Source organism: Natator depressus, chromosome 1, assembly GCF_965152275.1.
Source record: "Natator depressus isolate rNatDep1 chromosome 1, rNatDep2.hap1, whole genome shotgun sequence".
NCBI lineage: Eukaryota > Metazoa > Chordata > Testudines > Cheloniidae > Natator > Natator depressus.
The window spans coordinates 132,696,772-132,723,825 of record NC_134234.1 but is presented as its reverse complement, the minus strand read 5'-3'; the positions used below and the strand labels follow the sequence as shown (position 1 = coordinate 132,723,825).

The 27,054-nt window shown below is 39.2% G+C and overlaps 1 protein-coding gene across 6 annotated transcripts in view; it reads right to left on the bottom strand.

Annotated features, from left to right (window-relative positions):
- The window catches only part of FRMPD4 (FERM and PDZ domain containing 4), a 435,288-nt gene that overhangs the window by 260,238 nt on the left and 147,996 nt on the right, over window positions 1–27,054 (bottom strand). The window contains exon 1 of one of the 6 annotated variants that reach the window (XM_074966816.1): window positions 10,685–11,194. The exons of 4 other annotated variants lie outside the window; for them this stretch is intronic. The gene's annotated coding sequence lies outside the window, so the exon portion shown is untranslated. Of the gene's footprint in view, window positions 1–8,869; window positions 9,205–10,684; window positions 11,195–27,054 lie in introns of those variants that run through there. One more of the 6 variants, XM_074966803.1, reaches the window with a different exon arrangement.

Sequence of the window (27,054 nt, the reverse complement as noted above, 5' to 3'; positions counted from 1 at the left end):
GGTTGTTCATACCAGTTTTACCAGCTTCCAAAACCTACTGAGGCTCCAAAAGAAATAAAATGCTGAAGAGGAATCATAGTTATGCTAAATATCTCTGCTCTGGCTCATGGTGACCATCCATCGCATACTTCGAGGGACATCTCTTATTTTGTGCCTAACGTCCCATGACTCACATCCAGTAAGGAGCTACCTAGAAGCATTTGTCTACATAAAAATTAAGGCCAAACTTTTCAAACCTGGGTGCCTAAACCTATATTTAGGTTCTTAAATAAAAGCAGCCCGATATTCAGGGGTATTAAATATTTTCAATCAGCTCTGTGGTGGCTCAGCATCTATGATAATCAGGCTATTTTTATTTGGGAGACTAATCACGGGTTTAGGAGCTTAGCTTTGGGCTTGACAATGTTTGCCTCAGCTTTCAAGCAAATGTTATGCAAAGGCTAATATCCTGTGATCTAAAGGTATGATTTTATACCATAAATAACACATTGTATGTTGTATCTTAAAATACGCTGTCCCCCATGTCTTCTCAAACAATTCTTCTTTATTCCCTGAAAACATAAGTGGGTGCACTTGCTGTGCTGTTATGTAATGAATGTGTAAAACCAAACCAAACTAAGTACCAAACAGAATTAACATTTATTTATTGACATCTAAAGAGAAATTCAAAAGAATGGACCAAAAAAACCCGTAGTTGTTTTTACATATTGAAAGAGAGGTATAAAACTGGTTACAATATGGGACATAGTGGTGGAACCCTCTTCTTCATATTTCACTTTACAATCTCCTTTTTCCTGAATTGAAAACAGATCCTTCCTCTCAAAACATCTAATTAGTTTCCTCTCTCTAGAAGCTATTTCTTCTGATATATTAGAACACAGAAAAAAAATTTCTCCTCTACAACAATAACTGAACTACTGCTAATGTTTCAAAATACCACTTAAATTTGCTTAATGAATAGTAGCTGGCAAATAGATGCCTTACAATATCCATGGTAGTTTGAGCTACTACTAGTGGAAATCCACCCGACCTCATCCTTCAGCAATTCCCCTATTAAATTCTCTCTCAGCAGCAAGTAATGATAAGACTCCAATTAGACAATTTCAGATCTCAGTTGCAGTCCCACATACTGTAAATGCTTCAGAAATTGCATGTTGTAACTATACCCTAACGGCGCATTCCCGTTTCTTCCCAATGAAGCCTCCAGTATCTAATTATCTTGACTAGACGTTTGTCACTACAGCTTTGAAAACCTCTACATTATGCATCACATTTGCAGATGGAGAACCCCAATTGTTGCTGGTCATTGCCCCACACCTATGACAACAGATGCTTGTTCAGGTTAGTAGTCAATGCCCAATGCCCAACTTTAATATGCAGTACATTTCAACCTTCTGAAGTGGCAAACTGAAATCAAGCTTTATCTAGCCCTGGAAATAATACCCTGTAGTGGGATGGGGGCTTGGCTGGTGAACTTGATGTTTTCCCAGCACTTTGTTAAATAAACTCTATTCCAGTTTGCAAAATCACTGTGCTCAATCTTTATAAAGAAACATTCTGCATTGTAGATTTGCCATGGTTCAGCACTTTGGCTCAGAATAGGAATGAAATACGAGCACTGAGACGTAAACAACAACTGCACTTTAGCTCTGCTAGATGGTTGTGAGTTATACTTAATCAATATAACAAATAACTTCGCTCCACACAAGAGTTTTGTTCACAATTTAACTATTCAGACATCAGAAAAGCCAAAACTAGATCCCATTCGTTGCGTCAGAAAGATCATGCCTGATAATTAACACCTTTTTAAAGAAGCTAGTCTTAGTTTGCTAGAATCATCATTTGTAAATGTATAATTTATAAACGGAAGAAACCCAAAATCTTTTGCAATGTGAACATGCCAACAGACAAACTAAATGCATGCAATATATAGATTATAGCTGAGGGAGTCATAAGGGCTTCCACTAGCAAACCTATCAGTTTCTGGAGAGGAACTTTCTTTTTGATTCATTGCCTTGTTTCCTTGTTTTATATTCATCCTCTCTGTCATCTCTCAGCTCTAGCATGTCGAGACGTCCCCCACTCCTTCTACAGAGATCCATTATTATCATCATCTGCAATTTAATCTGTCACGGAGTTCTTGGGAGTGCAGAACACAATGATTAACAGTTGTTTTTACAGCAGTACCATCATCTCAGCCTCATTCCATCCTTTGGATGAGAAATTAAGACAAGGTCTTGCCCAACGTTGGTGGCTGTCTGGATAGAAGTTAAGAGATCCAAATGCAATTCTGAAAACAGCTGGATATCCTAGACTTTTGTATGAACTATTGATGGCACCATTTTCATACACAAATAACTACTCTAACCAGTTTCTTTATAAAATGCTTTGAGATTTTATGAACTATCCAAGGCAGGACAATATCACTGGTATATCCAGTAATCCCTATTGTAATCCAAAAAATGATTATACTAATCATTAAAAAAAAACTATTTCATTATTCCCTCAGATTAAGATGCTAGAAAACAGTATGATGAATATATTAGACTGTAAACTCACTGGGGCATGAAATACTTATATTTGTGTCCTGTACAGTGCCAATACAATGTCATTTTAATAATAAATAACCAACAACCACATACCGAACAAAAAATGTGTTTTCAATCAAAGTTGTGCTCAACTTTTTTTTAAACACATAGCTAGCTCATTACTGGCTCCGCAGCCTACAAGATACCATTCATCTTTCTTTCATCTTGCATCTGTTTGTTTATTCCTTTGTCTCTGCTTAGGGTGAGTGTTTATTAATTTTTCTATAACAATTAATGGATTGCACTGCTTTCTATAGCAATGAACTAAAGTTTCTTTTGGGGAAAAACCTCCAACAGTCACACAAAAAGTGTGGAATCTCCATCTTTGGAAAATGATATCTGGAGGCAAAGTATGAAGACATTCTTGGGGATGCCATTTCATTTCTCATAATCTCATGTCAACTCTATAAACATGTCTAACCCAAAACATTCCACATACAGAAGCAGCTAGCAAAAATCAACAAAGATAACCCTATCCCACAACATATAACAAAGGTATGTTTAGTGCAGGATCTAAGAGGGAATCGGTAAATGTTACTTCACCCCTTCCTTAACATTCCTTCAATCCTTGTGCATTTTAAAGCAGTTTCAAGTCTGTTCTAAGCTGCGTGAAGTTCACACACCCTCAGTAAGATATTCCAGTGCCCAGAGATAGCCGGAGTGCAACAGCTTTGACCACACCTCCTAGCTAGGCCAAGCTAGGGCTTGAGATATGTTGTGTAAGGTTAATTCACTGGTTCACACCAGACAAATTGTTAGCTGGACCCCTACACATAATGGCTAAGCTTTTGTACCCCTCTATGCATATGGCCAAGAATGGCTTATGATCTCTCCAAAGATAACCATGTTAAAAAAAGAAGTTAAAATGCTCAACTGTGATATCAATGGGGCTCAACAAGGATCACCGGGATCAGTTTTCAAGATTGGAGCCTTAGTTTAATTTCAATGTCTCCCAACACACACACCTAAATGCCAGGTCTGCAAACTGAACCTGGGATTTCAAATCAGACTTGATCAATTATGGTTTAGTCATCAACATTGGTACAGCAGGGTGTGATTACTGAGGTGTTTCTGGCTAATATTCATTCAAATTTGTTTTCATTCAATAACATGCCTAAACATACATATATAGAATTATATCAAACAGATACAAAGCCATATAGTAGAGATAAGTCTGTTACTTATTTTGAAAAAAATGGTGGTTATTTCCCATTTCCTTGTCTGCTGGTCTGAGCTCTCTTCCTGCTGAGTCTTGCTCCATTGTGATGGGGACTCTGATCAGGTGAAATCTCATACTCCATTGTGGTCCCACTGCATTAACCCAAGCCAATGTGGCTTTTTTAGCCAGCCTGAAGAGCAAAGGAGCTCTAAAAACTATTTCATTAAGTCTTAATGTCATTAATGCCAAGGGTACATCACTGGGATATTACAAAAACAACAATTTCCAACACGTCCTTTATTGTGTTGCATCATGTCGTGCTGAAAAGGTTGTATTACTTTGCATGACCGTATTACATGAAAATAGGGAGCGTCTTGTAATTCACATTTATTACAAATGCTTCCCTCTCTTTTTGATATTCTGTCATAAAATCCTGGAGAAATAAAGCTCCAAAAGATAATAAAGATCTGGCTTTGTATAAGCATGTTATTTCTGGAAAAAACAGCCTATAATTTGTATAGCTTTAGATCACTATGTTTGGCTAAATTGTATGTTTTAATCTTTATTCCCAAGGGTGAAGGTGCTTATGAAGTTCCTTTGCATTAGATTCATTAGTATTCTGTAGGCCACTGATATAAAACCTTGAGCCTTAATGCTCCTAGTAATAACTTTTCAAAAGAATGCTGTCCCTATAGACCTTTGTTAGCAGTAAAATGTTTTAAAATGTACCTTCTGAGACCAAGGTAGTTCAGCTTGTTTAGAACTCCTTTCTGCAGGTTTAGATATGGGAAACCTGCTATTTGTGCAGTTTTTTCAAACCACCACACCTTTTTCAACCTAATTTGTCCCATGGGAAAATGCTTCTTTTCTTGTATAAGGTTTTATTCTAGTTTATACAGAGGATGGTCCATGGAAATAATCACTCTTAAATGTGTTTCAAGTACGCTTGCAAACTTTTCATGCTCATTTTCTGCAATCATGTGCAGGGGTGGCCAACTCTCACAATTTTATCACCAATCTCATGATACTTAGGGTTTTTCTTAAAGCCCCAGCTCCTGGAATCATGGGATTATGTGAGCCTCTTGCATCTAAAAAAAGTGAGTAATCAATCCCTTGTTATTGCAGGGGGGAAAAGCTTGAAAACATGAATCCTAAAGAATAATAATAATAAATAAAATGTCAAATAACATACACAAATTGTACTCGTTTTTAAAAAGTTCATGATTTTTAAGGCAATATCATGATGTTTTGGGGCTTGACAATACTGCATTCATTCTATGAACTATAACAGCACTAATATTTACAAAAATGAAGAATGCTCAAAGATATATAGACATGCAAAATGTTTCATGTAAGCAATACTTCTTCTGCAGCAGGCCTTGCTTCCTCTTTGAAGAAACAAGAGCCATACAAGTCTTGCTGTAATTTATTCTATTTTCTATCTCCCTACTAAAATCTTACATCAGGTGGTGACAATCTGCTAGAAGTTTATTTTTAGTTGGCATTGGATATTGTATCTCTAACAATCTTTTTCTCTCTTTATTAAGTATAATATAATATAGTCAGTTCCAGAGATTGTCTCTAGAACTCATTCCTCACATATCTGCCACATAATAGAGAACTTCAGAATCCTGTACAGTGTAATAACAGGAGCAATTACTAAATATTGGTGCAGGTCTGTCAACACACTTAGTGAATTCATCCAGCCCCTCTTTACAAACTGACAACTCCTTCCTTTACAGGTTCATTTTAAACACACACACTCTCTCTCTCTCTCTCACTCTAGTTTTGTTTATGGCCTTTCAACTAATCATGTGATTTTCTTCTCCAAGCCCAAAGATAAAACTAATTATAGAACTTTGACATTTACATTCTCTGTAATCTTAAACATAGAGAAGAAAGTCTTGAAAACTGAAAAAAAATTATTTCAGTAAGATATGAGGAAGATTTTCAAAGACATAAATAGCAGTGAGACAACCAACTCCCTTTGAAAGTCAGTGGGAGCTGAAGACCTAACTGCCCTCTGTGGCTATGAAGTTATCATCCTATGTTTTTTATAGACAAAAATGTCTGCAATAAACAAAGAGGACTTTCATTTTATCATAAATTAGGTGTTCTAATCACTGCCTTCCTGTGGACCATCACAGCACTCCTCCTCACACTATTCACATGCCCTTAAACATTTTCTCCTGGTTTCTAGTCTAACAGTGAGAGTAATTAACCATTAGAACAGGGGTTCCGAATCCTGGTTCATGGCTTGTTCAGGGTAAGCCCCTGCCGGGCCGTGAGACGCTTTGCATACCCGAGCGTCCGCAGGTACGGCCACACGCCGCTCCCAGTGGCTGCGGTTCGCTGTTCCCGGCCAATGACAGCTGCAGGAAGTGGTGGCCAGGCCTGTGCCACTTCCCGCAGCTCCCACAGGCCGGGAATGGCAAACCATGGCCACTGGGAGCTGCAAGCGGCTGTATCTGAGGACACTCAGGTAAACAAAGTGTCTCACGGTCCGGCAGGGGCTTACACTGAACAAGCCACAAACCAAGATTCGGACCCCTGAGTTAAGGCTAAGTAAGACTAAGTATTTCCACAGAAGAAGAACTTCATGGGCAGCAGTGGCAAAGGTTTGTTTGTTTTTTCCTTCTTCAAATACAGGGATGAGTCCCGCCCCCCCCCCAAAAAAATCTGAGCTCTGATTTTTACTTGTCTTGAGGAATCAATTTAATTCCTCTCTAGCAGGGGTCAATAGGCAGGTTTTAACAGGTATCTCCATTTCCAAAACCTCCAACACTAGTATATCAGACACCTTCCCGGCTTTCTGCATCTGCTACAGAAACTAGGACCACATTAGCTAACAATCTGCATCCCCAGTTCTGAAAACTACGGACTGGATTTCCACTGTGCTCCCACTTGATAGTAGAGAAGATGCCCAAAGGGGCCATCTGTTTGTCACTCTGTAGTACGAACATTAAAATGTACTGGGAGAGACTGTAGAGGCTGACCAAGAAAATTAAAACCTAACATATAATATTGATTCCAAATTGAGAACTGGCTAAGAACTGTTCTTTAGTAAATCCACACAAAGGAGAGAAGGTCAAATAAATATGTAAATGTATTTTTTTGTTATTATTGGTTTGTTACTGAATCAGAGGCCTCGTGTATAAGAGCACTATGGCTAGCTTCATTCTGACAGTGGGCGGTATTCAGCTAAATGGGTTGATCCCCATTTTAGCAAAAGTAAGCAAGACTCCTTCAAGCACCCTCCTGTCATGATGAACAATATGCTGCTCTAAAGTGCATAAAACATTAAGCTTGAGATTTCAGAAAAGCCAGAAACTAACTTTTGTCAAATACACTTGTTAAATGTTCACTAACAATGTTTTGATTTTACCCTGACTTCTTTCAAATAATCCCAAGAGAAAATCGAGATGATAGGCGTCTCTGAAAAAGCAATTAAAAATAGACAAATTGGTGAAAATATATTATTTGATAACATCCAAATCTAATTGAATTGTCCACCAGATTTGAAATGGTTGTCCATGGATTTTTCTTGCATTACCACAGGCACAACAAAGAGTTGGTGGTAGAGACTGGCAGACAAGAAAAAAAAAATTTCACCCCAGAGTCCTGGACATGTGATGAAGGCACTAGGAAAATCCCTTGGACTGTAATTATATTGCCAGACTATTTGTTCCCTTCTCTTACTCGGGGCATTTACTGGAATCGGAAAGGGCATCCAGCTCCTTCACAATAACCTACAGCGCAAGAAACAGTAGACTACACTAACAATGCCACATAGGATTGAATAACAATGATGTGCACATAAGACTCTGGTGTAAAAATACAGCTTGGAAAATCATCCATTCTGAAAATCCATTAGACAGACATGCAGGGCACACTGAGAGAGCATTTATTTTTTATTTGCACAGCATGCTTTGTTATGCTAGATCTTGTGATTCATGTCATTCTACGGTCCAGTGCCATTGCTGTAGTTCCAACACTGTGCAAACAATCCCCCAACCCCCCCAACACATACCCACGATCATAAACCCACGATCAAAATTACCACTCTATATAGAAATGTCAATTGTTGTGAACGTTCATTAGTGTGCAGTTTACAAGTGATAAAAATGGTATTAGGACCATTTGATTTATATTGTTCATCTGACAATATTACTGCATTCCAATGCTCCGAGGCAGCATGCATAGAGCATGTTTTTACCTACAATGCTGTAAATGTTGTAAAGCTTTTAAATGAGTCCAACCAATCAAGAAAGAAATTTATTATGCACGTGAGCTCAGCTTACATGCAGAACTCGGATCCAAAGAGTGTGTAAAGAGATCTGCCAAAGCAGCCATGAGATGCTACAGTTACCCAACTGCTGTACAATTATTTTTCCCATAAATATTAACCAAAGATAGTGTTTTGACGTGCCAGCTACAAAACAGAATGAGCATTTGTGAAGTAAGTTCAGGTTTCTTTAACTCAAGAACTTTTTTTCAAGTGACATTTTCCCCCACAGAAAGTATTGCAGATTAAATTCACCTAGCACATGAACACCACTTGCATCACACAGAGCCACATCAAAAGTTTCTTTGAATTTCTATCCCTGCAAAACCTTTCACACTCACCCAGAGGTGTAGTTTGGGGGGCAGGGTGGGGTGGGGGGGGAGAGCTCCAGTCAGACAAATAGAGCCACGTGTTTGGGGGCAAATTCCGTGCCTGCCCGAGGCTTGCCATATGAGAGGGCAACGCCTCCCCTGCCCCCCAAACTACGTCCATGCCCTCACCTCTGCATCATGAAAAAAAAAAAGATTTTCAACAATCCAGTCCCATAAAAGAAGCCTTCGATTCTCAGTCTTTAATAGCCCTTACAACATATGTGTTATGTACTTTCTTAAATATTAAGAAAACTTTTTATTGGGTAGCAATGCGTAACTGATAGCTAGATACAGAGGTAGAGGCACTTTCAAAGGAGAAGAAATTTCTTTCCCTCAACTTGAAAAAAAAGAGCAGTAGTTTACAAGAATATATACATGTCTTAGCACTCTCACTCTTCTCTTTGGAAAAACTATAGAAAAATATTGGACAAAACAGAAATAACCTTGTATGCATCTGCAGTCTTACCTTTTTCTTACTGTGATCAGTGAGTGTTCTTCTTAAAATATCCCACAGAGATGCGAGATGATGCCTGTACCTCACCCAAAAGGGGTATCTGACTCCATGTAATCACTCAATGCAGTATGGAGAAAACGTTCAAGTGCAGGCTCATTGCTCTGTACATTGGTTTTTAGGCTGTTGTAAATACCAAGTGACAGAAACAATCAAGTCAGCTGCAGCGCCCTTATTTTTTAAAAAAAATAGCTTGGTCTAGGAAATGCCAAATGCATGGAATTATCATCTTTTTTTTTTCAGCTCCAGCTGCAGTGTTGTCACAATTTAGTAAACAAAACAAAAAGAACGCAAAAATCTGGAAAGGCATCTCTTATCCTTTTTTTTTCCCCTCCCAGAAAAATGCTCTCTCTCCAATCTCAGGGATGTAACAAGTGAAAAAAATTATGAAGATCTAACTTTATTGTAAAACAGTCTTGGTTTAATTTCATCCAGCCCAGCGCTGCGCAGCAATCCAAAATCTTGCCAATGATTTTCTGAAGTACACATTCAGTATACATGGAGGCCAGCAGATAAAATATCCAACCAACAGCAGCATGAGCAGCAGACAGCTTAACCTTTCTCCTGTCTTTAAAAAAACGTCAGGCTATTCTCTGTTTGCTCAAGATTCTTCTTTTACCAACATTCCGTTTGAATGAGCCAGTGCAAACGCACTGCTCAGCCTCTCATGAGAGCAGGATGCATTTATGTGAAACATGAGGAGAATGCCTAATGCTGAAACATACTCTCTGCATGCTCAATGAGGTTTTATTACAAGGCTCTCTTACATTTCGCTGGCATGTATTATCATGCCTGCAATTATTCCACTTTTTACAATTATTCATTATAAGTATATATATTCCGTATATACAGATATATTAGATATACATTCTGTGTAAAAATAGAAATAGAAATTATAACATGTGTCCCCCATAGATTTCTAATAAAGGGGATAAATTCTATTATATCTGTATGATAACCCAATTAGGAAGATTTTTGAACAACAATCTAATTTATTTACTGGTACTGTTCACGTGTGACATGAACATGTGCATTATTGTATGTTCTATTTGCATTTTACACAGCTAACTTACTGGACATTAAGACCCTTATAAATACAAGATGCTATTGTCAATACTGGGCTAAAAATAATTGTGCTTTATCCCCTTTATTAGTAATCCATGTGACACACATTAATTTCTAAAGCTCCCTGATAGTAATTTGCATAAAAACCTGTAGAAACTAAATATACTGAACTACCCAGATTCTGTCCTTTAAAGATTATATTGTAATGTTAAACGTTTGGTCACTGCAAGATGATTTTGCAAATTATTCCTTCTATACTGGTTTTCATATTAGGTCATCCGTCTTGGGTTGGGATAACTAGATTTAACCAGCCATCAAAAAACAACTAACAGGCTTGGCAAACACGGAGGTCTTTTTGCCTTCCACATAAATAATTCTACAGTTCTCAACCATTTAATTATTATTTATATTAAGTAGCAGTTCCATACATTTAGGAAATCACAGTCTCTGCCCAGAGAGCTTACATTCCAAGACAGCAAGCAAGAAATTGTGTTTTTTTTTAAAAATCTATGGTCATCCAGCTGTAACAACAAAAACAGGTAGTCTGTGTTCAAATTATTGGGGGCAAAGGTGCTGGTTTGCTCCCTGCCCAGAACAGTCATCACATTCTGAAGCATGATTGACAAAGATTCTGCATCCTATCTCACCATCATCTCCTCCACATCTCCTTTTAGTCAAAGAAAAATGAAAAAAAAAATTACTAACCTTAAATTATGTTGCCTCTTTTTTTTGTTTTTAAATCTATTTTTGTTTATCTCCTTGATTTCATCAAATCCCCCATTTCATTCCTTTTAACTCTATATTACAATTCTTCAGTCTCCTTCTTTATTTGCCTATCACTGAGCTACCTCCTTCCTATAACATCTTCGCTTCATTGCCACCTGCACTCTGAAGTTGCACTCTGCATGAATTCTTCCCATTTGGCAACAGCTGCATCCTACCACTTGCACTCTGGGACTTGGTACACCAAGAATATTAAATTTGCAGCTAATGCTGGTGACATACTAGTTCCAGAAAACAGGTATTTCAGACTCACGCTCGCCTCACTTGGCTTGATAGGGAGTTTCAGAAAGGCCATGCGTATTCTGAGAAATGCTCTGCTTTCACAATAGCTGCAATGTGGCACGGCAGCCCAGGAAATTACAGTAAAAGTCATCAGTGCCTTTTATGGCCTAGTATGACAAGCTGGCATGATGCCGGTATGACACACTATTTCAGTTCAAACCTTGTTTGTACTTACCGCTTTTCAAGTAAATTCCCTGGTAATTTATGGGGATTAGAAAATTTTCACAAATACTTTTAGCTTTCTTCCTTCTGTACACAATTGTTTGTGGAGTGAGGTAATATTAATGGTGAATAAGGATGGCAGGATTATCTGGCTCTTAGGTATTCTTAGTTCTCTACCTGCCACAATTTGCTTCCTTTTTAACTTTTTCTTTCTTTTTTGGGGGGCGGGGGGAGCGAGGGAGGGCGGAGGGGAATTTGGAAGAGGATGACAGAGAAAGCGTAGCTTGCTAAAATGTAGGATAAGATTCCACTGAGTTCCTGAATGAGTTTTGCATCCAATTAGACATAAAATAGTCAATTGGTGCAGCACATATATATATATATTGGTAGAAAAGGTCAAGTAGTATCATTTCTGTCCTGTCAAGTCTCCACTGGAATATTACCCTAATTTCCTTTTATGGATGAAGGCACAGAAGGAGTAATTGTATTCCTATCAAAGTTATAATGAAAATTTGCGCTCAGAATCGGAGCTCTGCCAAAGTACTCCTGCTGGAAGGATTAAATTAGCTAATGCAGGTAAAGCATTTTTAAGATGAAAATTATAGTAATATATGTATTATTATTGCTTGAATTGGGATTTTTCTTTTAGTTTCATCCAGTATTTTTGATGTGAAAGACTCTGACCCCATAACGACTCATGCCATGGATAATTTTACACAGATTACCAATAGTCACACGCATAAATTTTGCGGATTCAGAGTCTTAGAGTATCTCTTGCTCTCTGTTTTATTTGTTGCTGTAAGCTTTTAAAATGATGTGTTAAAAGCAGGTATCTCTGGTGGTACGCATAGTTATGTAGATGTAGAGGAAATGTTATGATTTTGTATATGATGTACTGCACCTTTAAATCGCTTTAAATATATAGAGTTAACATGACCAGGAAGGTGAGGTAATATCTTTTATTGGACCAATTTTTGTTGGGGGAAGATACAAGAAGTTAACCTGCCAGTCTGCTGGGGGATCAGAATTGTGAATCAGTTCAACATGGCTGAACTACACTCTCTCATGAAAACATATTAGAGCTCAGATTTTCAAACTTTTTCTAAATCCATATTTCATCACCAGAATAAGTGGCCTGATTTTCAAAAGAACGGAGTAGCAATTCCTGCTCAAGTCAACGGAGACTGCTGGATACTCATTGCATTCAAAAGCAGGCCACTTACTTAGTGGCCTACGTATGGATTTACGAGCCTAACTTTATGTTCTCATATTTAAAAGTGTTTTTCCCCTTGATTTTTTTTTAATGGGAAATCCAGACTGAAAGCACGTTTTTCTCTTTATGGCTAGAAAACAATATTCCCATGTCAAAACTTCATAGGATCATATTGTGCTGTGAAATAGGATGACCAGGTGTCTGGTTTTGGACCAGAACACTCGGTCGAAAAGGAATCCTGACGGCTCCCGTCAGCACTGCTGACTGGGCCGTTGAATGTCCGGTTCGCGGTGCCACAATGGGGCTGGCAGACTCCATGCTAGCACGGCAGCCCACACAGCTCCTGGGTCCGGAAGCAGCTGGCATATCCGGCTCCTAGCCTTAGGGGTTGCCTGGGGGAGTCCGCGTGCTGCCCTGTCCACAGGCACAGCTCTCATTGGATGGGTCAGGTCAGGTCAGGTCAGGGCAGGAACTAGCGCCACTCATGAGCGCTCAGCTGGTGGCTTTTGAGGGGTCACGTGGCATGTGCTTCTCCCGCTGCTGCCCAGCCCTCTTCTCCTCACGCTCATCGTGTGGCTGGGCTGGAGCTGCGGCACGTGCCCTGCTACAAACTGTGGTCTGTCGCCCCATCGCCAGCACCCAGGAGTTGAAGGTATGTGTATCCCCATCTTCAAGTGCTGGGAATGGGGCCGCACCCCGATCCCCCTCACTGCATCCCTCCCCGTCCCACCCCCCACCCCTCCATCCCCCAGTCATTGCGTCTCTCCCCCGTCCCATCCCACCCCCCACACCTACCCATCTCAACCCCGTACCACTTACAGCGCTCTCCCACCCATCCTCTCTGCCTCCCAGAGCCGCCACCCCCATGTCCCTCACCCACCACACCCCATTTGCCTCCATACACTGCTGCCCTCCCATTATGTCCCTATACACCCCTGTGCCCCTCACATCCTCATACACTTGTAGCCTTCTGCCTCCCCCTGAATCCCCATCCACCCCACATACCCCCCCACACCTCCTCCTCCTCTCTCCTTCACTGCCCCCTCTCACTCCCACCCTGCTCTTGTCCTTGGCCTCTTTCTCTCCCCATCCTCTCTCCTCCACCCCCACCCCCCTCTTTTCCCCTTCAGCCCACCCTCCTCCCTTCCCGGCTGGGTGATTTAGGCAGCCCCTGGAAAAGTGTATAAAAAAGTGACTCTGTGTAGGCAAGTGTGTGCATGCAGGCATTGTATGTGTGTAAGAGACTGTGTGTCTTTGTGTAGGGAGGTGTATGTATTGCTGCATGTGTGTATACCTGTGTGAATAAAATGTGCAGCCTGACATTCCTTTTGCTGGCTTACACACACAAAAATTTGACATAAAATGTGCGTATTCATTTCATAACAAGTTGTCAAAAGAGAAGGGAACTCTAAAAGAAATATATTATTTCTTAAAAAGTGAATGTTGTTGACTAGTAATTGCAGAAGAGCCAATGTATTCTACATTTCTCCCCACTTTTATCTAGCTACATTATAAACTCCTTGTTGCAGACTCTCTCTTTATGTGTATGCCCAGCACCTACCACCCTAGAGCCCTGATCTTAGTTGGGGTCTCTAGGCACTAAACAATTGTACTAATAAATAATGTGGAAGTATATGTGTTAGTGCATGCTAGATGTGTACACATGAATACACATGTGTATCTGCATGAAGGTGTGGTAGTCCGTTTCTTCAGATTTATTTTTATATGTATTTGGACAGGTGTGCATTTCTGTGGTTGTGCTCTATGGATTTGTATCTGGGCTTCGGGAGTGGGCCTTTAATAGAGCGATTGCAGCAGTGATAATGTGTGGTCCTAATTCCACACATAAAATCACAGTAACTTTAGTGAACAAAAAACATGGAGCTGGTTATGAAAAACAGGAAGAGGAAGGGAGAGAATTATGAAAACTTTTGTGAAATTTCGTTTTTTTAAAAATTACCCTTTTTGACTATTTTGCTGCCAGCTCTAGCATCCTCTAACAAATAAAACTTGAATTTAGCATAATACATCTGTCAAAACAATAAATATGCCTGTTCGGGCCTTGCAGTGAAAATGAGCACACGAGAAAGGGTGGGGGAGAGCAAGCAACGGAGGGGGGGGGGGCCTCATGCAGGGGCGGGGCCTCAAGGAAGAGGCAGGGCAGTGGTGGGGCAAGGGTGTTCAGTTTTCTGGAATTAGAAAGTTGGCAACCCTACTATGAAGTCCATTGAAACCAGTGAAATTGATTTAAAACAGAAATGTTATTTTTGTGTATGGTATGTGGGGCTTCTCCCATCCCACAAAGAGCTGACAGATAGAATACCAAATAAATATTGGACAGCTTGATACTTGAGTTGTTCATTCTGACTGTAAGATGTTATCTTCTGCCTGTAATGGCCCTAGCTGAACATATTTTAAAGTTCAGAAAATATCTTGTGTGGGGTTTTTTTTTTTGTTTTGTTTTTTTAAGAACCAGATATTTATTTTTATTTGGCAGAACAACTCGACCAGTTACCTACTCTAATATTTTTTTATTTTAATGGGCAGAAGGGTGCAATAAAAAGGAAATATCCTGATATCAAGCATCAACATAACGTCAATATCTGATCTGCATAATATAACGGTTGAACCAATGTGCCACATTTTGTTTAACTCTATTCTGCCTGAATAATGAGTTATAAATTTAAAGGTTTCAGAGTAGCAGCCGTGTTAGTCTGTATTCGCAAAAAGAAAAGGAGTACTTGTGGCACCTAATTTGTTAGTCTCTAAGGTGCCACAAGTACTCCTTTTCTTTTTATAAAGTTACTTCTCTGATCTACTGTGGTCACCACTTAACTGTTTCAGAATATTAGATATAACCATGACATATAACTATCGTCCTCTATCTCTGACCTCCTGGACAACTAATGGTTTTAATCAGGAAAGCATATAATCCTATACAACCAACAAATAAAGGAATCACAATATGAAATCTTTCTGTTCATATAAATCATAATGTTAAAGACCAGGGCCAAATCTAAACATGATTATACTATCAACCTTGTCTGGAAAAGTTCAAGAGCAAAGACTAGCTAGTCAGTCACCTCTTGGCAAGTATGAAATTAATCCCAGTTTTAGAAGAAAAGCTACGGTGATTTTTTAAAAGGCTTTCATAATGACAAAGGAATTGGAAAGGATAAATGCAGGAAATACCAGCTAGCTCTCTCACTTTACAGGCTAACTTGAGGAAGGGCTAGTGGTTCGGGCACTAGCCAAAGACTTGGAAGACCAAAGTTCAAATTCTCTGATCCACCAGACTTCCTGCGTGACCTTCAGCAAGTCACTTTGCCTCAGTTACCACCTCTAAAATGGGGATAATAGTTCTTCCCTACCTCACAGAGACATTGGGGGGATTAAAAGACTGTGAGGTGCTCAGATACTACAGTAATGGGGACACATAAATGCCTAAAACAGAGATTAACAAAAACACCACCTGAATACAACAGGGAATAGACCCTTATTACTTCAGAAGCAATAGCGATTTATCAGAAGTAGATACCTATAGGAACCTGCACAGAAATCAAAATTCTCATCTTGGCGCTTGATATTAGAAACTGCTCTGAGGAAACTTATCACAAAGGAATGATGCAGAGATTTCTCCAATATTGCCCCTACTGGCTCCAATACCCGGCCAGCATCTCTGTAAAGGAGAAATACAGAGTATGAACTGGAATAACAGAGATATATACTTATGATCAGCCTAGTCTACATAATTATTCTTACACAGCTAGTAGAGGCACTGTATTAGCACAGTCACAGTCAACTTGTGACTGTTTCATATGCGTATTGGGCCAGATGCACCGTCAACTGGAGAGTGGGTTGTAGCAGCACAGAACAGCTGTAACTCTACAGTTTAGGGGGACATTTGCAAGGTAGGGCATGTAAGAGGCCTACATTGTCCCCAAAATGGTCAATGCAGGCCAAAACACAAAATTTGGCCAGCTTATCTAGAAAGCCCGTGGATGCAACCGCTCTCTGAAGAAAATCTGGTGTGTTTTAAAGGGCTCCGCCACTGATGGAACCTCTACAACCATCTTTTTCGCACAGTGGTACTTTCCCATTCTGCGGAGAGTCATTGCTGGTGCAGGAAGCTGGAATTTGCACCTCCGTGGGACAGCTTTGCTGAATCTAGCCCAATATGTTGTTTTGAACAAGCCTCATAAATGTTCTTGCTGGTATTTCCAAAGACAACTAAGGGAATTAAATGCCTAACCCCCACAGGATCGTTTGTAACTCCTCACAGACTCTATATTTAAACTACTTTAGGTACTGACCTGCCACAAACAGCACTGGTCAAAATAGAAGCTACGCTCCTACCCCAATTAACTGTATCTGCCATTGGACATAACGTATGGTGTCTTCCATAAGAATAAGATAACTCTACTGAGTCATCCCTCTTCCTGTCCTTCCTCATAAGTTTAAAAAAAAGAGAGAGTTTGGTAGAAATCATTAGAAACTAACTTAAAAGCAAAGATATGACAAACTCCGTGTTTGTGATTTTGGGGCAGATCCTCAGCTCATTAATGGAGCTGTGACAATTTACACAAGTTGGGGATCCTCCCCTTTACCATGAGTCTCATAATGTTTGGAATTTTTCTTACAGTCCGGCTACTGGATCCATGTCATTACTTGAGAATCTAAGCCTTCATTTTTTTAAAGGAACACTTGTAGTCCTAAGTTTTGTGGAGAAAAGCCTGAAAACATGAATCCTGAGGGCTCAAAAATAACAAAGCAAATAATCTTCGAACCATCCCCAAAATAATTTTTTTAAATCTCATTATTCTTTTGGGCTGGGGATGAACCCATACATTTGAACTGCATTCTGGGCCTTTTTAATAACAAATACAGCAAGAATATACACCGGCCTATGATGAATTCATGCATATTGTTATCTCCACTCCTGAAATGCAGTCATCATTCTTAGAATATCTGGCCACCTGCATTACCTTGGTTTCCATCAGGTTACATTCTGTACACATGTACAAGAGAAATCCTCTCATGGACTATCTCTACTACTGCCTTCCCAATCCCAGGGTGTCTCATGCATCTTATTAAAAGATAAATGCCACACACATGCTGACAGTGTACAGAAATACCCCAGATGATGCAGAGTTCTTCTCCCCCTACATGCATATGTCAAATTTTCATTAATATAGGTTCTCCTCTCTCTATGCATGTTAGAAGTATATGCTCTTTTGACAGTCCTCTTCAAAACACATTTAACAATAAGACATTTATCCTATTATATTTTCCCCGCCATTTTGGTTCTCCTTAAATCTTCCTGGTCTATTTTGTATTACTTCTTGCTTTCATTTTCTTTCTTCCTTTAATATTTTTCTCTGTCTCCTCTACAATTTCTTCTGGTCTCCACCACTGTTCCCTCTAAGCTGTGCGTGTGCGCACACAGATCCGCGCACACAGCGAAACACCGCACGCACAAAAATTTGCACAGAAGCATAACAATTTTCACAGCAGAATTTTGTGCACACGGCCTGTGAAAAATTAGACGGAACACTGGTCTCCAGCCCACACTTTCTCCTTATGATGTGCTTGTGTTCCCTCTATTTCCCTTCTACTTTGCTTTTGTTGTATCTGAGCCTGTTTCACTGTCTCCTGTTTCCTCAGACTTTTGTTTCTCTCTCTCCTATTGTTATCTGTCTCTTGTTCCTCTCCAATAACTCAGAATTAGCACACTGGCTCAAAGATTGTAACAGTCTACCCAAAGCTGCACTTCATTAGTTTGGTCAGTGTACAGAGCAAGGAAGTGGAACTTAAAAGATTTTGATCAATTTGCTGCCACTAAGCAACTAAGGTTTAAGGAGTCCTAGAACAGAAGCAATTATATATATACACGTGTGGAATGCTGTAGGTCCACAGCAAACATTTTGAAGAATGAGACACGCAAAATTGAAACTTTCTAGGATGACAAAATTGCCCCTTGTTTCAGATTGCAGCTCTCACCATTAAGACAAAAACACAACTGTTTCACTGATCACAGAGTAATGACTACAGCTCTGGAAATAACTGACTTTTTGGTTTGTTGACAGTTCTGAACATTTTTTAAAAATCATTTGAGGTCAGACAAAATGTTTAGTTTGACTTGAAATTAAATGATTCATTTAAATTTCAATAATTTTAATGATTTTTAAAAAATAAAATTAATGGAAATTTTCAAACTGTTGTTTCAAATAAAAACATTGAAACATTTGAAAATGTCAAAACAAAACGTTAGAGTTTCAGGTGAACTGCACCTATATTCCCCTTCCATAGTCCCTCGAGGGCACCCACTTAAAAGATTCCAACTCCAAACTATCACTTCTCTTGGGCAGAGAGTCACGTCTTACTTTCTCCCAACAGGAGGTTTTTAAGGCTGCACAGATCCTAGCTATGTGTTGTGATATCCCCAGCAAGCCAGCATGCCTAAAAGGCCAGAATCTATGCTTTGCTTTCTCTCCAGAGGCTGTGACCAGTGTATTGACCACAGTTACAGGTTACCAAAGAACCCTTTCTCAGTAAGCACATTTATTCTTGAGGTGAAACCATTACAGAGAAAATGCATTAAAAACTATGAAAGAACCTACATGCATGCTAAAAAGCTTATCAACTCCAGCCTGGGATTCTTAGTAAGTGTCAGTCCTTCAATACCCACAACTGGGTTTTCCCCATGGTTACAAGTTCATAAACATTTCAGAACCAGAACCCACGCTGGGCAGTTCAGCCATTTCTTTACACATCTCAGGCTTTGATATCTAGTCTCCAAAAACAAGTAATCAGCAGACAAGTATCCTCCCTTCAGGGTGTAGCTTCAAGAGGCTGGGTTTCTGCATAACCAGAGGGGGGGAATTTGTATTAACCTGTACTGAGGTATTCTCCAGGAAATCCATGTAACATTTATGGTTCCAGAAATCCACGCTTGCTTGGTACATGTTCAATATATTTCTTTGAACTCCTAGATGTCACATCTGTAACATCTCCACCTTTCGAGAGGTTATACACACTCCCAGCCCACGATAATACATAAACTATTAATACAATGGAACCCCAAAGATACTTAAATTTAATTCAGTAAGGTCTCCCAGAACATTGCCATATCTGTCACACAAAGGATTTTTATTTCAGATATTGTGGGGGATAGAGGGAAGAAAAGGGCCAAAACAATTCAGTGAAGTTGTCACAAATTTGTGAAATGTTTCCATGGACCCAAATCTGCATTTTTTACTAAAAAATGTTTTGGTCAAAAAATTTTTCCCAGCTCCAGTCACAATTGCCAAATTATTATATAAAATATGATGATGTAACACAATCTGCTGCAGTTTCAGGTCCTCAATTTCTGTTTCTAGAAATTACAGGAGATCATGCCATCCTCAGTACTTCTTCCTGATTACTAACCAAAGGAACCAAACACTGGGGTTTAAAATGAGTTAGTACGATAGTGAACTGCTCATAGACTTTTAAGGCAACTTCAAATGCAGCAGATCACAGATTCATTAGAATTCAAACAGAGTTCTAAAGGGCTATTAATAGCTAGTCCATTCCGCTAGATGGAGGACTGATTAAATTATCCCCCAAACATAGGTGTCAAATCCAGTTTGGAACATCTCTGTGGCAATGATATCACTAGCTCTCCTAAGAGCATGTTACATTGTTTAACTGTATTCACAGTGCTAAGTTTCAGCTTAATTGTGACTTTCTTCCTGCTTAAAGCCCATTATTTCTCGTAATGCTTGTCATAGTTTGCCATCTAAATGTGTTTATTTTTCAGAATCGCCGTAAGTGATGCAACTAATCACACTGCAAATGCTGTGCTGCTTCACAACATTTTTGTTATTTGGTATGACAAGGAAGCAGAGACCAGGCACTCTGACTACTGGCAGTTTCTCTTTTTCAAAGAATTTCCATTCTATTTAATATCTCTGGGTTAGCAGCTAAATCAATTCAGGACAGCCAATATATCCATGCACCAAAGCCGCAGAGCTCCATTTAAGCATAAGCAGTTCAAAGTACATACAGCTCTGTTGTTTAAAAGACTTTGGTTCTTCACATTAAGGACCCAGGAGATGGGCCAAACAGGCCTAGGGTTTGAAGAACACATTTACCTTTGCCCAAGACTGTTGTAAAATAAATGAGTAAATGAGAGAAAGAGAGACAGCTGCCTGGACTAGCACATGATTGTGTGTTGTCTGGAAAAACATTTATGTTGTAAAGTAAACAATTGTTTTAGATATGCTTTTGCTCACATTTAAGTGTCAAGACCTGTTTCAATTCATTCTCTCTTCTGTGGTAGAAGTGGTGCTAATTTTAGCTAATATTTCTTGCTATATTTTTAAGCTAATTAAAAAAAATCATTTTAAGTAGAAAAACACCATTTCCAGTAAATTTGCTGTTTGCTGTGACTGGTTGCCACTAGCCCAGATGATGAGGTTTGCTCCTCCTCGCTGTCAAACAGATCTACCAAAACTGATTACAAAAGAGATGAAAATATTTACTTTCCTAAGGGAAAAGCCCTTCTCTGCCCTCTTGACCTGAGAGCTTCCACAGCTTAAAAAGAATGTTGTCCACAGCCAACATTATCTAATGAGGGCCCCCTATTTGAGAACAGAAGCAAAAGTTGACCTGTCCTCGCTGAAGGGATTTTAAGGGCAATTAGCTTCTATTCTTGCCTCAGGTGGTATTGGCATTGTTACAACTGAATCAGGGAAAATAATTAATTAGGGACTTGCTTTTTCAGTTTTTGCTGCCTCTCAATTGAGGGGAAATGGATTCTTTTCCGATTTAGATGCCTACCAGAACTTCTAGGTGAGTGATTTGGGGTGATAATGTGAGATTTTTCCCCCTCCATTATTAGGGTGAGTTCCCAGAACATGGAGAGGTTAAGGATTTTCCCCAAATTGGTTCTAACACCATATCTGTGGTTCTATCCTAGAACAAAAAAATCATTCCACATTACTGCAGCTGTTATCACCATGATTTTGTCCGCTTTCCTGAGCTTGCCCAGGGAAGTGAAGGGACACAAAAATTCTGATTGTCTAATCCAAGGCACAGGTAACATGAAGCAATCTCAGGTTAACAAATGCCACAATATCCTCAGGTCCTGATGGCTTTTGGGGTAAAGTGAAGAGTTTTCCATTTTGAACCTCCAAATTTTCATAAGGCTGTTAATCCATCTGAAGCCTTGGATCTGTTTTCCCAGCCTCCTCCCCTCACAATTACAATACTTTGGAATAGCAAAGTAGCCCATGGGAAAACCTGATGCAGATAAAAGTAGAGGGGAGTGATTGTGCAAGTGTCAGTGTCATTAAACAGATTTGAGAAGGGCTCTCTTTTGTTTGTGAAGAGATGCTAGCATTGGGAAGTGGGTGAGAACACTGAATTCTATAAAGGTAACATTTTTCTTTCCCCAGGAGTAAGAGGACCCATTGATCTCAAGAAATATTTGCCCATGCTCCGTTGAAACAGGCAGTGATGCCAGTGGGATATTGAATGCCACCGAACAGAAGCGACAGAACAACCTTTGTTGTATACAATGGTGTGTCCAGATCGCAGCGGGGGACACGCATTATTAGCAATTAATTTTTTTATTTTAGTGTGCAAAGTTATAAGTTGAAATAAACAGATATAATACATCATGCTTTCCCATGCCTGAACACAAACATTCCCATTAGCAAGCAGAGTGCAGAAGAATGAACATGGTAAAGTAGGAATCCTGGTGGAAGAAGGCGAAGCCCCAGATGAATGCTTCAGGAGAACCCATATTAAGATACAAAACTGAAGTATACACAATTAATAAGAGGTTACATTAAATAATACTAAGAATAAGCAACTACCAAATACTGTGTGGGAAAACATATGGGACCGAGTCATTCTGTGTCTGACATCTATTTTTTTCATTACTTAGCTAGTAGACCCTTTAAAATCAAACTAAATGAAACAAAACATTGATTGCAGCACACCAGTTTGCCTATGGGTAATCACATATATAACGTCATGGAAAAAGTCAGGGGGAAAAGGGTCTAGCCATCCAATAATTGACTACTGCTTAAAGCATATTTGTTCGGGATATTTTTAAAAAAACATAACTAGGCCCTGGCTACCTGCAGGGCAGAGACCTGCTGTACAGCCTAATGTGCCATAAACATTATCTCACTGATTGGTTTTAAAGTCCAGTTACAAGCCATTAGTAATGACATCTAGGGTGAGCTAAATAATCTCCCTCCAGGGACCAAGCAAATGATATTTACATTTGAAAAATTTTAACTTAAGTCCCACTACTGCTCACAGACACCCAGTGATGAATTAATGACGCCATTTCCTGTATGAGTCTTTTGAGGGTTATAAATGAATCCTGCCCACGTCACTATGTCTTTTACATTTAAATCACTGATAGACAAAAGTTTCTCTGGAGACCTGCAATGGTAACTTCCAAAATTAATTATGGCTAAGAGAGAAAAAAATTATTCTTGTGCAAGAAAGTTTTGGAAGCCCTAAGGAAGAGTGATAATATGGGAAACTACTGTAAGTTGCAAGAACAGTACTACCATAATTGGAGTTAATTAATGATCTTCAAAGAGGAAGACAAAGGAGGAAACAAGAAAAAAGGAAGAAACAAAAAAAATTAATTCACAGAACAACAAGTGTCCTTCTTCAAACCAAACTGCTAAAGAGCAGCAAAGGAGCAGGCAGCAGCAGCTAAACTTAAAAGGAATTAGTGGTGCCCTAAGTACAAGAAGTGGAGCAATCACAATCACGCCCCAGTATTATCTTCAGGAAATTCTCCTCTAGGAATAGGATTTATTGATAATGTTTGTAGTATAAGCACCATACCATATTATGGAGGCAAGGAAGCATAGATTCTTACCCTGGGCTCTAAGGTCCCAAACTAATTTTCACCACTGTAACCTGTAACAAAACATTTCAAATTTAAAAAAACAGCCTAAAAAACCCAACCATTTATAAATATGTGATATGTACTGAAGAGCCTCTATAGAAAATGGTAGCTGCTTCAATGATCAAGTTCAATATGAAAATTTGGGCTCTGACCGGGTCAAGTCCTTCCTTCCCAATACACACGGTTTATAAACCATAGGAAGAACATATTAAGAGTTAGTAAGGACACATTTAATTTAATAGCTAATCTTTTTCTGTGAGATAGTGCTTCTTTTTTATTTAAGGCTGCACCTTCACCAGTGAAATGTTTTGAATCAGATTAGAGAAGGGCTAAAAACATATTTATGCAAATGAGCAGGTTTGTATGCATTTTGTGGTCACTTTCTGTTTTACTGCAAAAAGCAAGTGCTAAGCTTCCACAAACATTAAATTTGTTTACCCATAAGCATTTGCACCAGAACCCATATAATAAAAATGGTATTCACCCAATCAAGAAAGAGGGAAAAAACAGGTCACATATTTATTTGATCTACAACCAAGCAACAGTCTGAATTTTGACTAGCAGGTCAAAGAGCTAAACCAAAAAAAATCCTTTGAAAAATTCTAAACAATGAATAAGTTTGAAAAAAAGGGTTGGTATGTCCCTGATAACTCAGAGAAAGACAAAATTCATTAGATAAAATATTCGTTAGAAATTATTCACTCAGCTTCGTATCTGATATTTCTTTTTGGAACAGAAATATTTCTTTTCTTTATAGAAAAGGGCTTAAAATACACCTGTAACTACATTGCTAGAAAACTCAATACTAAAATTACTGATATGTGAATTTACAAGTATTTCATTAGTGACAAAGGGATTCTAATACCACTTCCTGAATACAATGGAAATATTCTGAATTTTTCAAAGGAAACAAATTGTACCTACAAGTTACAGATTTCAAAATAAGTCTGTGCCCTTGTTCACGTCAGAGTCTCCTAGCATACAAAAAATTAATGAACTTTAGATTTATCTTGATTAGGGTATTGAGTAAAATAGTAAAAGGAATTATCTGTATATAATCTTATGCTTTCAGGCAACACACACACAAAATTAAACTAAGTTTCAATGGTTGGTATTCACATGGAAGAACCCAAATTCCCATCACACTTGGTCCTGTTAAGGATGGCAACAGAAGTGCTCTTTTTGCAGCTTGATTTCAGTCACTACAAGACAGAAACCTGATGGAGGAGACAAAACTCTGTATCTTTATGAACACAACAGCAGCAGCATTGCCTCCTGATTTTTCACAAGATGAAGTAGCAATGGACTCCTTTGGGGAACCCTCGTTGTGAAGAGAGTCCATCTCCAAAGCTTATTTCAGGCCTACCTTTGAATACGGAGCTGTGCTCTGCTTCCAACACAGAGTCTCCTCCTGAGCCTTTGAAAGCAAAACCGTGCAGGGCCAAAAGAGAAAAAATAATCTCCTTGTCTAAAAGATTAACTACCCCAATTGTGTATAATAGTATAACTATAACTACAGGATCAGGGAGAGAGGCATTTCTTCTAGAAAGTGTGACCTCGGATTTAAAACAAATCTTTCGAGATCAAAAGGTTAGCAAATCAGAAGTCAGCTGGTACATATTTAATCATCAGGATCAGGGTTAGTCAGGCATAATTTATTAAGTACAATCTGTTTTTCAAATGAAATGTTCATAAATAGTAATCCCCCCTCAAAAATTCTATAGCTGTAGTTTGTACCATGAATAAAAAATGTATTTTTATTTCTAAAAATCAAACTCTTGCTTGGTAGTTTTGGAATATTGTGAAAATGAGCAAACCTTCAATGTTTTATACACAGCATAGTATATCAGCTGCATTATGGTTCAGGAGGTGCTTAGCATTAATTCTTTCCTCGGGGCTTTCTTCTAAATATGCCAAGGAAGAAAACGTCAACTTGGCAGACAAAATGGCTGCTTAAGAGGAAAACAAGTTCTCACTCCTGAAAAAAGAGGATTCAAAATGTGAGACATGCTGCCAAGGTCTGTTCATCTATCCCAGATCTGTAACTATTCACTGAATAAATCATGAATTAATTGAAATCAAACCACAACCATCACGTGTACATGTCTTGATGAGTAACTGCAGGATGTTATTCTAACCCTTGTCCTACCTCTTTTCCCCCCTCCTTTATTATGAATTTTCTTGTTTTGCAGCACTGCCAACCTCACTACTTACAAAATCATGACATCGACTGAAATAAATTTGTGTATATAGAATATATACAGCATGATATTTTGGCTCTGCATTCTGATATTTGAACACTGAAAAAAAAGCCCACTGACCCCCATTTTTGTGTGCACGCCTCAGGATAAAAAATAATTGCACACACTCTGCTTCTCATGTGTACTGGATTTTGCTGGAAATTCCACATTCAAGTTGGATCAGGCTATCCTTTCCACTAAACTGTGCAACGTTCTGCAGACAAGAGAGAGAGAGAGATTCCCACCCAAAAACCTTGTAACCTAGAGTCAAGTGCACTAAGTGGGATCCGTAAGTTCTGGTCTCACCTCTGCCATTTATATTTCTGTACACTGCAGATCCTTTTATTACTGACCAAGACCACACAGAGCCCCACAGAAGGCAGCCAAATATTAACCATCCAATTTTGCAAGTAATGGGCTGAGGCAGCACAAACTCATTCCAGTCTCTAATATGCCAGACCCAAATCTCAGACACATTCTCTTTCAAGCTGATTATGCGACATCATTTTTCTTTGGCTATCCTAGCTCTAACCATTGTTCTAACTAACCAGACTCTCCTCCCATTCCAAAGCCAGGTATAGAATCCATAATTTCTTATCTCCACTATCTACTGCTGTCTAGAAAACAGTTTTTAATCCACTGGCAAAGTGTGCATCAAATCCCCATCTAATGGCTGAGCAGATAACAATTACTCCTGTACATCAAGTGGCAGAGGTTGTGCTGAGGATTGACGATTCAGGATTCAAACTCTCCTGACAATAGACGTGGGGGGACCTTACGATTGTGTAATACCAACAGACGCTGGTCGTTGGCAGGCGGGATCAAACCTGAGACCTCTGGAGCTTAGTGCATGAGCCTCTACTGCATGAGCTAAAAGCCAGCTGGCTCTTAGCTAAGGCTGTAGAACAAACTCATTTAACTCTCTCTAAGTGGTCTCGGTGCCACTAGATGGGACAGAACACCACACCCAGAAGGTAGGGGAGGAGGGGGGTTACAATTGCACATACTACAATCTTTTCCCATCTTCTTTTTAAAAAAATTATTCAATTCACAGAGTGAGAAAACATCCTTTAAAATGAGTTTTATTGATACAGCCAAAACCCTTTATCCATCAATTAGGTAGGACACCAAGTGAAACACAGGGATTCCAGCTTTTGGTCATTTGTCATATTCTGAGGGCTGGTGCCACACACTGACACATGTGAAGATTAGAAGCTCTGACACACAAAAATGGAGGAGCCTCCCCCTCTTCCTGCTTACCAAGACTAACATTTTTCCCTGCCTTCACATCAGGGATAACAGCCTTTCCATCCCTGACCCTCTACTACTCCTCTCCCAAGCACTCTCCAACAACTTCTCCAGGTACAATGTAGTTCCACTCCCTCACCACACACCAGTTCTTCCCTTGATTACTCTTATGGATGGTCCAGTCCCAGCACCCTGAGTCTTGAACCCACTCCCCAGCACTTTA